Raw genomic sequence first — 13,030 nt, 5'->3', positions numbered from 1 at the left:
ACCCCCAAAATATTATTTTTAAAAAATCCAGTTACTTACATCACTGACTCAAATCTTACACAACATATAGCAACTGCCAACTATTATAGATTGTTATTCAGTACTTTCCATCCTATACCAAACTACTTTTCTTATACTATCTTCCTCTACTCCCAATCAACTCATTTGTCTTCAGAGAACATACTTTATTAGAGCTTAGAGACAGACTAGGTTCGCAACTTAGAGCATCACTTTGGCCAAGTTACTTAACCTCTTTGGTGTAAAATGGTACAACATACCTATCTTTCAAATTATTGTGAAGAATAAGTGGGATAAAGTTAAGGGACTCTAACACAAACAGCAGCACCTAAAATGCTGGTTTCCTATATCCTTTTTCAAAACTATCCTCCAAAGTTTATCTTTGTTAAGTGACCAACTGCCACTTTTCCAGTCATGGCAAGTTTCTGTTTGGTTTTTTTTTTTCTCCCTTATTTAACATGCAAAAAAAAGGCAAAGTGATTAAAATTTTCTGTGGAACAATAGATTTTCTATATATGGTATTTACTTACATGACTGCATTAAGATTTTTAAAAGTCTTTGTGTACAAACACATTTACCACACTGCACATTACCCACTTAAAAGAATTCTTTAGTGGTACCTGAGTATAAGAGCATTAGCAAAAAAAAAAAATCTATGCTAAAATATATAAAAGTGATAGTTTAGAAGAAGCAAGATGTTCAACAAGACTTTAATTTCATTACATTTTTAAGAAATTGCAATTGTGGACATTATTCTGGCTAAACTAAGGTCTAAAATAAGTAACATTGGAACAAATTGGCAAATGGCATCATTTTCCTCAAGACTTACCAAAAATAACAACTAATACATAGGATGTGTATTGTTCTGTTACTATCAGGAACATGATGTTTGGAATTGGAAGGGATCTTTAAAAATCATTATATACTCACTTATCCAAAGATAAAAATCTTTGTCAAAGGTTACACACAACTAATAAAGTGATTAAAGTTATTCAAAGTCAGGTACATGGTCTGACTCCAAGTCCAATGCTCTATATAGCTTCAACTCAGTCACTCAGCTAAACAAACTATAGATAAAATGATTTTTTGAAAGAAAAAAGACTTTACAGATGGAAAACGTTGAGTTTCCATTATTGGTAAATACTATTTACTAAATAATATGGTGTGGCATGGTTTAAACTTATATTATTTCAAACTAAAACTAACTACAGGTTCTCCTGCCTTCTTCAAAAAGTAGCATTATTCAAAGCAATAAGATACCAATATTTTATCTCCTTCTCCCACTCTCAGAGAATGATAAGGAGAAAGAAAAACTAAAATGTAGAAGCCACAGCAGGTTCCTAAACGTAACTAAAGGGGTAATCAGATCTTTCCTTTTAGGACAACCCATTAGCAATTTTGTAAATAAGTAAGGTAAAATTGTCCTGCATAAGAAACAGAGACAAGGTACTGAAACAGGGTCAAGAAATATGAAAGGCTGGGCTGTGGAGAGAGAGGTAGCCAGTGACAAATTCCTAAAGGTAGGGTGGTCAAAGGACTTTTAAGAACTGTATAACACTCAGTTCTAAATTGTTTTACAATAAAAATCTTGAAATTTGCAGTCCACATGAAGAACACAGGTGAGCATTTTTTCAGTTAAAAAAAGAAATGTCCATGGCCATGCCACCCTGAACAAGCTCTATCCCATCTGATCTCAGAAGCTAAGCAGGGTTGGGCCTGGTTAGTACTTGGATGGGAGACCACCTAGGAAGACCAGGTGCTGTAGGTGTAAAAATAAAAATTAAAAATAAGGGATTGTAAACTGACAAGGTCCTTGCAATCTGTGAGGTCAACCAAGGGTTGCCTCGCCTAAAAAAAAAAAAAAAGTAAGGGCGCTTAAGTTTGATTCTGTGCAGAGCAGAGCAAAGAGAAACCACCCAATGAGCTAAGGCAAAAGTAAGATGGAGGCCTCAGGAACCTAGTCAGAAGTACCATAACACTGCAAGTCTCTGAGCATTTGCAGAAATCTTGAAAAAGAAATGAAATTTCCCCACAAGGAATAAGGAAGCTTGTCAAAGGACAAGTCTCGTTCGTCAACCGCATCTAGGCTGCAGTGAGAAATGCTTTTCAACCTACAAAATGACCTGGAATTCTAGGGCATCCAGAAGTAAACAAACAATACTTTTACATCTTTGTCAGCTTCATCATTTTTAGTTTTAAAAGAAAAGCTCTACTGTTTACTCTAATTATAAAATCATGATATTCATTTTAAAAAAAAAAAAAGAAAGAAAAGAAAAAAAGGAAAAGAAAAAACAGTAACATTCTCTCCCAATCTTTCTCTTCCTCCCCTGTAATACCTAATGTTGACTGAGCACTTGAAGCACTGTTATATATGCTCTACAGGTCTTAACACTTTTAGACCTAACGACCACCCTAGGTACTATTATTGCCATATTCTAGATGAGAAAACAGATCCCCAGAAAGATTAATTTACCCAAGGTCATAAAAAGTGGCAGAACCCAGATACAAACACCAGGCCGTCTGGCACCAGAGCTTGTACTCTTCAACCTGCCATTGAGCTATATCTTTTCATGTATATTGTTCTCAGCTTTTCTTATATATACATTTAAAAAAACGCACACACATAAATAAGTCCATACTATATATGGTGTACAGTCTGCTTTTGTTAAATTTATTTCCACATCAATAAATCCAAATCAACATCATCTATATAACATTTAACTGCATGTTGTAAGATAATCAATCAATCCCGCATTAATGAACATTTAATACTTCTTATTTTTTATTATAGTCAAGACTGTAATTAAACATTTTTATATATACGTCTTTGCTCACTTTCTAGATAATTTCCTTAGTATATACTTCTTGAACTGGAAGTGCTGGGTCAAAAAGTATGCGCATTTCTAAGATTTTTGATACATGCTGCCAAATTGCATTTTAGAGAGGCTGTAATCCTACCAGTCATATATGTCAGAAATGAAGATGTTTTCTCACCCTTTGTGATGCTGGCTCATAATGCACACTTCATTTCTCCTTGTCAGCTGCCTTCCCATTAGGCTCCACCAATAGGGAACACTAGAGGGAGACTAAAAGGTAAAAGATGACAAAAGAATGGACTTGCTCCTTCTAGTCTGTTTCCTGCTCCTGCCACTATAATCCTAACATTGGTCATTTCCCCAGCAGCGACAGTCATTTGTAGTCATCAGCTTCTTCCAGCTCTCAGAATCAGCCTCATCATGCTCCCTCTGAAGCAGCAGCAGCAGGACCCTGTATCCTCTTGGGAGGTCTATATCTCAACTTTATGGGGCTTCTCTCCAAGCTTTTTAAAGCAACCAAGCAGTGGGTCCTCCTCATAATGTTGTTTGAACCCCAGTTCTGTGGGGCCTCTCCTCCACTCTTCTAGGTTCTAAAATCTCTTTTCTTTTGTTCCCAAGCCCTAGGGGTGGTATCTGCTTAAAATTTATTACCTCTGTGTCACTTTGGTGTTCCCATTTTGCTTTTCAGTTCTCCAACATCTGCTCTATCAATTGCCTACACTACATTCTCTCATTCTGTCTATTCTTCTGACTGCATCTGGACTGATAGGTTATTTAATAGCTTAATAACTTGGCATTCTATCATCAGGTCAGTGTTATGGACTGAAATGTGTCCCCTCAAAATTCATATGTTGAAACCCTAACCCTCAATGTGACTGTATTTGAAGATACGGCTTTTAAGGTATAATTAAGGTTAAATGAGGTCACAGGAATGGGGCCATAATCACACAAGTAAGGACACCGGGGGTATGGGTGCCCAAAGAAAAGGTCATGTCAGATACAGCAAGAAGGTAGCCTTCTGCAAGACAAGGAGCAAGGCCTTAGAGAAAAAAATCTCACTGGCACCTTAATCTCAACTTCCAGCCTCCAAAACTATGAGATAGGAAATTTCTTTTTTTCAATATACCTAGTCTATGGTATTTTATTATAGGAACCCTATCTGACTAAGACAGCAAGCTACTAAAATCACCTCACGCTATTCTCATCTTCAGTACTATCTCCAGTATCTGTATTATCTATTATGTAAAGGCATTGAGTAAGATGCTAGAGAAACGAAATGTTACAAAACTAGTTCTCTGGTGCTGGGTCTTATGATCTAGTTTAAAAAATAGTATATATGCATTAAAAATATATTACAATGCAGGGTAGCAATAAGGAACAAATGCAATGAAAATACTATAGCTAAAGGTGCCCAAAAGAACCTATTCAAAATAATGCTTTCCTAAAAAAGTCTAAAAGGATTTTTTAAAAAGAAGTAGGATACCTTATTTTTATATAAAGTTTTAATAGTCAAAAACATTTTTTAGACATGGATTTAAGCAGTCTTACCAAACTGAAGAATAAAAAGCTATTTTTTTCTCTAAAAATTACTGACATTTTATAATCTAAATACTCAACTTTATTAGTCTTGAAAATAAGAAACCCAAACTTCAAGCTTTCATATTATCTTCTTTAATTCAACAGACAGTAAACAAACGAAATCACTTCCGTTTTAGAAATATCTATTTGCGAAGCTGATTAACAGTTAAAAATCAGTACTCCTCTAAGCTGTCTTCAAAGTCCTTTAGAGAATATCCCCTGAAATATCCTTTATATTGTTTTTAAAAGCAATATAATAATTTCAGTTAGTTACCAGTACCTTACCTTTTCTACAGTACTACCTTAAAATTGCCTAAAAACACATATACGCTGAGTTGATGTTACATCAAATTAAAATTTCTCTTTCAGACTTAAATATATTTCATCTTCAATATTACCACCATAACAATATAAAGCCTTGTATGTTTAACAAGTTTAAAGCCTGAGGGCAGTAGCTTTTCAAAAGAAAAGGTAGTGTGATGAAGGTAGAGAACATAGTGACGTAATGCTCAACAAGGAAAACCCTGACAAGTGCAGACTGCACACACACAATAAGAGATCAGGAAAGCAAGGCTGAAGCAGCCGGCTTGGTTTCATGCTGCAAATTTTTGGCAGACATTCAATTCCTTCTGCTGTTTTCCTAGCCAGCACATTTATCTATGTAATGTCACCAGATCTCGGAGGGAGTGAGGTTGAGAGGAGGGGGAAGAGGAGAAAAACTGTTTTACAGGCTGCCAGCCCCTCTGCACATGCTGTTACTATACAAAGGATGTCTAGAAAGCCAACGTGCTGCACAGATCCAAATGCCGCAAGCAAATTCACAAATGCACGCGCGTGCACACATACACACTCAACCCAAAGAACTGCAGAAAAGGGAAGTGCCCTTGGAAAAAAGAAAGCCTATAATTAAAATCTCGATTCACAAGCAAAGACTCCCTTCTGAAATCAATTTCAAGTATTGGGGGAGGGGAGGAATGGGGGATGTATTCTAATCCTGTGGGGAAACAACTAGTATTCTGCAAAAAAGCATGACCCGGTCTGATCTGTGCCAACTACAAGCATATGCTACTACAGTGATAAACTAATAATATTTCTGAGAAGCAAAAGTATCTTATCAAATAACAATCACCTTATAAATACCTAATATAGACTTTGCCAATGGCTATGGGGAATGAAAATGTATTTTAAGAAATAGTGCAGATACCCTAGAAATGTAAAGTCTTGTTTGTACATAGGAAAGTTTGCTGTTCATAGCACTCCTGTGAGTGTGTGTATGTGTACACAATAGCAATACTGAAACCAAAACTGTAACTGGTATATAAAAGTAGAGATCAGAATTCACAGCTCATAAAAAGTTAGGACACTATAAATGGACACTACAACCCCATAACACATTATATGCTACTACTACCAAATGTAGTACCTGAAAATACAAACCCTGAACATTTATTTAACCTGAGAAACCAGTCAATCTATTAAAGTCTAAAACCAAAGATGCTTTTTCAAGATAAAAATGGCATATCTCCAAAAATAGCATACGATCTGTCCCTAATAATGTGTCATAAGAAACAAACGGGAAATATCATGTATTGAAATCAGAAATTATAACTTTTTTCTACACTGACATAGTTTATACAAACAAAATATAGTAGCTTTAACCAACAGTAGTGCTTAGGGTGTACTTCAGATTAAATTTAACAATCAACTAATTAAGGAGATAGCTTGATAGAAGGCTATCCAAGTTCTCTTGTCCTAGTTCTCCAACTACAGGCAAGTAGCTTAATCTGTTATGGTTCTTCATTTGTAAAATGAAAATATTTGACATGAGTATCTCTAGAGTCTCTTTTAGTTCTTAACTTCTAAAATTATAGGTATTTAAAATAAAAACAGGATTTCCCACTTTCAAGGAGCTCATAATCTAGTTAAGGGTAATCATAATGGGTAATCATAAATGAAATAGCAAGTAATGTAAGACAGTGATTGGCCCAGAGCAGTTATTTAACATGTGTGTAGATTGTTTAATGAGGCACTAAACTGAGAATCCTGACCCTGACTTTCAGGGCTTAGAGACTAGAAAAGAAGAGTTGAAGTTAAAGTAACTTGAAAACAGAGCAAAAATTTCTGCTGAGACTAGAAGGTTCACTAGGATTCAAATTTTTAACTTTATAACTCCAATCAATTAATTCAAATTCCATGGAGCCATTTCATTAACTTTATTCTATGGCTAAGAAAAAAGCATTAAGGCTAAAAGATATTAAGCATTAATGACATAAAACACACATTTGCAAATTTTTTATTAGTGAGCCCAAAATATCCCTCAGCCTAGTATGACGGATTCATACAGAGCCAGGCAGACTAATAAAAGATTAGGTGAAGAGTGAACATCACAAATTTGATCCATAGATAGTACATTACAAAACTCCTCTCATTAGGATAAACAATCTAAAGCTAACATTTTTAACTCCAAATATCCTAAAGCTTAATAAATGAAACCAAAACCTATCCTTGAGTGATATTTTCTTTAATACTGTTCTTAAAAACAGTGTTTAATAGAATTTTCAATGATAATTAAAACTTTCTGTATCTGTGCTATCTAATAAAGTAACCACCAGTGACAAGAGGCTACTGGGTACTTGAAAGGTGGCACCATGAATTTTTTTTAACTTTAATTAATTTAAATTTAAATACTACATGTGGCTAATGGCAATTGGTACAGTTCTAGAACATATGTATAGTGGGAAGACACTTTAAACTGATGAATAACATTTTAAAGTTTTAAAGTTCATGAATAAAGCAGTATAAAAACTGAATACAGCAATATCTACATAGCAATTTTTACCTTGGAAAACAATTTTTAATGCAAACTCTACAGCGTGTGACTGCATGCACAAAACAAAGTGCAAGACTAGGTTTTATACCAAGTGCTTCACATCATACAACATCCCTCATCTTTAATATAGTGTTCTCAGAGTTCACTTTAATCAACCCTTAAACAAAGGTAGTCGCGGGTTCTCTTTCTTCCTCCATAAAATGGATATAAAACATAAAAAGGCATTGCTATTGTTTTATATAGGAATACAACTTTAAAATATTATTTTTAATGCTGTTATCTCAGGACACTTTACAGTAACTGTGATTCTCATTGAACTAATATATATATTCTAGGCATATAACCTAGCAAAGGAGTAATATATATAAGAAAAGGCATAACATAAGCATCTTCATGGAAAAGAAAACATAAGGTGGCCCTAAGGTGACTAATGTGTGTATTTTACATTCACTACGAATCTTTAAATGTCTTTTTCATTTTTCCACAAAATATTTGATATTAATATGTTATCAAAAGCACAAAAATCTCATTAAAGAAAAAGTACAGTTACCTAACAACAACAAAACTCAATTCTGGAGTGATAATCTTTATAGAACATGTCTATCACAGCTATTAATCTCAATTACGATGCTCCTATTAATAATTCCCAGGCTGGAATTTAAGAAGCGAAGATGAAATTCTATGGTATGCACTTGACTATAAAATTTTTCCCTCTCCCTAATTTGAGTTCAACTTTGCTTTATATAATTAAGACTTAAAAGCCAATCTTTTTTAAAGGTACTTGTATATGTTATTTATAAATGATAACGTATAAAATAATAACAACTGCTATTATTACCACCATCCACCTTTAGACTGCCTTTCACTCCCCACTGTGCGTTCTTTACTCCCTGTTCCCATCTCCCACCTCTTAAAAACCAATCTTAAAGGCCATCTTTCCAACCTACTTGCAAATGTTACAACAACTATCTATAGGGCAAACTGGCAAGACAAAGTGAATTTATCTAAGAATATCCGTCAACATTAGTGCAAAAAAAAAAAAAAAATACTCAATAACCTTCTATTGACAGGAGGCCAGAAGCTTGCAGATTAGACAACCCATATATTCTTTTAGTGACATTATATAGCAAAGCACAATACCAATTTCCTATGGAATAAAAGAGAAGTAGGTTCAGATTCTAGGATTTCAATCTTATCTGTAAGGCAATAACGTTCACTAATTAGGATAGATCTACAATACTCTTGGCTCTGTTTATGTTGTCTACAGAAAAAGGAAAAAAAAAAAAAAAAAGCCCAGAGCTGTGCCTGGCTTCCTCCTACATACTTTTAGGCAAATCTCTTCCCAATTCAAAGCCCTCAGGCTCAGAGCACCCTATGCTGCAACAACTGATTATCACCTCCCCAGTACTGGGATTAATGAGACAGTCTAGGTTTACACCTGTTTTCCTGGCACTTTCTTTCACCTCAAAAATGACCTGGTTTGGATGATACATTATATGATCACCCTAAACTTCAGTCATTTCCAGTCAAGTTCATGAACTTGTGCTCTGCTACTTGTCCAAACATTCTTGATTCTAGACCTCTTTTTGTCTTGAATTTCCCATAGCTGGTTAAGAGAGCAGTAAATACACGGACGGTCAAAAGAAAAGTGTTAGAAAAAAGACAATACAAGAAGCTAAACAGAAATCCCCAAGGATAAACATAACAGAGCAACGTGAAAATGAATGCTACTAATGATGCTTTAAAACATCTGGTTGGACCATAACATGTCACTCAGTCCATTGCACTAAGTAGCTAAAGAGTGCTAACCAGACTCTACTGGCTATTGTTTTAAATAAAGATTTTAAACTTAGTTTAGATCTATGCCTACAAATAACTATTAGAGATTATTTCTAATCAAATAAAAATATTAATAAATATGATTAATACCAGAATTACTATTATTTTCAAAATACTAAAAGAGCATTAAGTATGACATTTTAATGTAGGTTCTCTTGGAGCCTATTGCAGGGGGTATTGTGTTTCTATCCACTAACCCCCATTCCACAAGGACACTACACCCAGGTTGGGCTAACTGTAAAAATGCATCCTGATTCATCCTTTCAAAACTCCATATGGTACTAGAACTGGAGATACAAAGGTAAACAAGATGATGACCCTAAATTCAAGCAATTTATAGTCTAGTGGTAAAAAAAAAAAAAAAAAAGAGACAAAAACCAAATAAAGAGATAAAATCAAACTCTCTACTGTAATAAGCATTACTGTGAAGCAAATAAATAAGAAGCTTGGAAAGGGATGGGAATGAAGAAGGAGCGGCATGCTTTAGAAAGATAACCTCTCTGAGGCGGTGACATTTAAGAAGAGATCTCATGGAAGAGAAGAAGCTGTACCCATAGATGGGCAAATCACTGCATGCAGAAGGAACAGCTGTGCAAAGGTCTCAAGAAGAGGAGTTTGGTGTATTAAGAAACTAAAAGAAGAGCAGTGTGGTTACAAAACAGTAAACAAGGTCTGGGATATGAAAAAAAAAAAGGACTATTCCTTAAAGGAAAACAAGGAAGGATAAAGGACTCCTCATTTTCTGGTTCTGATATAGGGATGGATTTACTGATACAAAGAAAACTATGGGAAAATAGAGAAGAGTTTGTTTTGTTCACATTAAATCTAAGCTACTGAAGTAGGTCAGAGTAAGTTTATGCTGAAAACCCCAGGGTTTCTGAACAAGGTCTGAGAAGAAGATCTCTTTTTTCTTCTAAGGTCACTAAAGTGGAAGGATCTGCGTCCTAAGACACCTGCAACCATGATCCCAACCTTTTGCAACCATGATGCCAACCACTTGGAGAAAATCTATCTGAAACAGGAGACAACGTTACCAACTGAAAGAAGCACACACCAAAACAGAGAAACCAGGCAATAATCTATCTAATCCTTGGGTCAGCTGTCCTTGGGTCAGTTGTCCCTAAAACCAATTCCATCACTAAACATCCTTGAAGTTTGCTCATATGCACTAAAAAATCACTCTTTTTACTCAAGTGTTTCAGTTACTTGTAACCCCAGAACTAACACACCCACTACGTGCTGATTTAGATTCTATTTCCTTTACTGAATAAATCTCTTAAGAGCCAGAAAAGAGCTCAAATCTAATTTATTTAGTTTTAGAAACTTAAAAGGGAAGCATGTTTGCAGCACAGAAATGTAAGAAGCTTCAAGGATCACAAAGGTGTTAAAAAATGAACAAACTCAAAAGAGAATATAACTTTCAAAAATGGGAAAACAGATGAACAGACACATCACCAAAGATGATCTAAATAAGCACAGGAAATGATGCTTAACATGACTAATTGTGAGTGAAATACCAATTAATTCACAATGAAATACCACTATATAACTATTAGAATAACTTTAAAAATGATAATACCAAATACTAGTGAGGATGCAGAGCACATGAAACTTTCATATATTGCTGGTAAGAATGCAAAAACAGAATAGCCACTAGGGAAATAGTTTAGCATTTCTAAAGTTAAACATACCCTTACCATCTAACCCAGCAATCCCCTTCCCAAAGATACCAGGTCCTAATCCTTGGAATCTATAAATGTTAACTTATTTGGAAAAGGGTCTTTGCAGATGTGATTACATTAAGGGTCTTGAGATTGCAGATTATCCTAGATTACCTGGTAGGCCCTTAACGCCATCACAAGTATCCTTGTAAGAGAGAGACAGGAGATTTGAAACGCTCAGAGGAGATGGCACAATATATTTATGGAGGCAGAGATTGGGGTGATACAGCAACAAGCCGGGGAATGCGAGGAGCCATCAGAAGCTGAAAGAGGCTATGGAGGGACTGTGCCCCTGCCAACACCTTGATTTTGGCCCTGTGATACTGGTTTTAAACTTCTGGCCTCTAAAAGTGTGAGAGAATAAATTTCTGTTGTTTTAAGGCACCCAGTTTGGCAATTTTTACAGTGACCACAGAAAATTATGAAATGTATGTTCACCCAAAAACCTCTACATGAATGTAGAGCAGCCTTATTGTCATAACTGCCAAAACTGAAACCAACCCAAATATCTCTCAATCGAGAAACAGATCAACAAACTATGGTGCATCCATACAGTGGACTACTACTCAGCAATAACAAGGAATAAAATATTGATACACACAACATTAATGAACCTCAAATGCATTATGTTAATTGGAAGAAACCTGACTCAAAAAGCTATATATGATTTCATTTATATCATAGTCTGGAAAATGCAAGACTATAGGGAGAACAGCAGCTCAGCAGTCAGCTAAGGGGTACATGGGGTTTGACCTCAAAAAAATTAGCATGATGGGAGATTTTTGGAGGGGATTCTGGAATTTTTCTGTATCTTGTTTGTGGTTACAAAACCTATGCACCTGTCAAAACTCATAAAAAACTATAAACCAAAAAGAATCCAGTACTGTATACAAACATGTAAATAAACAAGTGTAGTATTACATAGGGAAATAGCTCTGCCATTTACTGTTTTTTAATGCATGCGCATATGTACACATGTATAATCACTCCTTTATTCAATAAACATTTAAGCACCAGATATGTGATTCCTTGATCCTATATAAATCAAAGTTGCTAGTCCTTTTGTGACTTTCATTTGAAACTGTCTTTATTAACCCTATTTCATCTATTCAGAAGGTGGGAGAGAAGATAGTTAAACAGTATGATAGCCTTCCCAAACTCATAATATACTTAATCCCTCAGAGAATAGGTAAATTTTGAAACAGCACTAAACCATGTATAAATAACATTCTGAGCTATTTAATAAGCTATCAGTATTTTTGTCAACATGCACTAGAAATAAGAGTGGTCTGTAAGATCATACTTAATTCCCGAGACTGCTCCATTTGCTTCTCTTCCTTCCCTTAATCTTTCCCTTTCAGCTCCCCCAACAAATTCAGTTACTAGAACAAATCTCTGCCTAACATTTTTAGAAAAGTAATCTCAATACAATTTTGTTCAAAAGCCTATTTGTAAATCAGTTGTTTACAACTTGGAACAAAATGTCCCATTTTAACAATGTTCTAAAAATTGGTTAAGGCCCCCCAAAATCAATGAAGTACAATGTTACTGAAATAGTTATGTCTCTAACTACTTTTCAAGATACAAAGGAGGTCTGAATTAAAGATCTTAGTGACAGAAGCATATTCCCTCCCTGACCCTATCTCCTAAAAACTACATGTCATGGGAAAGGGGGAGTGATTCCTAGGCACCAGAAATCTATTAACTAAACCGTGACAAAATACAATAAGTATGATCTGTCAAGCGTTTTGAACTATACCTATTACTTTATATGCATTATTTCATTTAATCGTTATAAAAATGCTATAATATAATCAATTTGTTTTACAGATAATAAAGATTAAGGGCTAAGATATCACCAAAGAGGAAATACCACTCCTCAGCGAATGGAAAAAAGGTACACAAAAAATAATGGGCTAGAGACTCAGGATCTACACCTGTAAAGTTTGTGTGATCCCCAAAGGTTAATGTAGCTTTCTAGGTTTCAATGCAACCTATAAGTGAGGTGGAGTACATGTTCCAATTCTAACATTCTATTATTTATGCAGACCACCATAGAGAGATATCTTTCTACCCTTGGAAGCAACCAAGAAGGTGCCCATAAGTCAGAGGTTGAAAAATTGCAGAGGATCAGAAAGTAAACATTTAAGGTTTTGCAGACCACATAAGTTATGTATTTTTTTTTTTTTAATAGCTCTTTAAAATATAAAACTGAGTGAAGGTCCATG

General features: G+C 35.0%; 1 protein-coding gene and 1 pseudogene across 2 annotated transcripts in view; one reads left to right on the top strand and one right to left on the bottom strand.

Moving 5' to 3' along the window:
• KAT6A (lysine acetyltransferase 6A) overlaps positions 1-13,030 on the bottom strand; it is a 97,843-nt gene that overhangs the window by 58,731 nt on the left and 26,082 nt on the right. The window lies entirely within an intron of this gene.
• On the top strand, positions 1,668-1,786 carry LOC112483354 (annotated as a pseudogene).

The sequence above is a fragment of the Pteropus alecto genome, unplaced genomic scaffold (assembly GCF_000325575.1).
Source record: "Pteropus alecto unplaced genomic scaffold, ASM32557v1 scaffold24, whole genome shotgun sequence".
In the NCBI taxonomy this organism is placed as follows: Eukaryota; Metazoa; Chordata; class Mammalia; order Chiroptera; family Pteropodidae; genus Pteropus; species Pteropus alecto.
The sequence above is the reverse complement of the archived record's forward strand: the minus strand, read 5'-3'. Positions and strand labels throughout refer to the sequence as shown.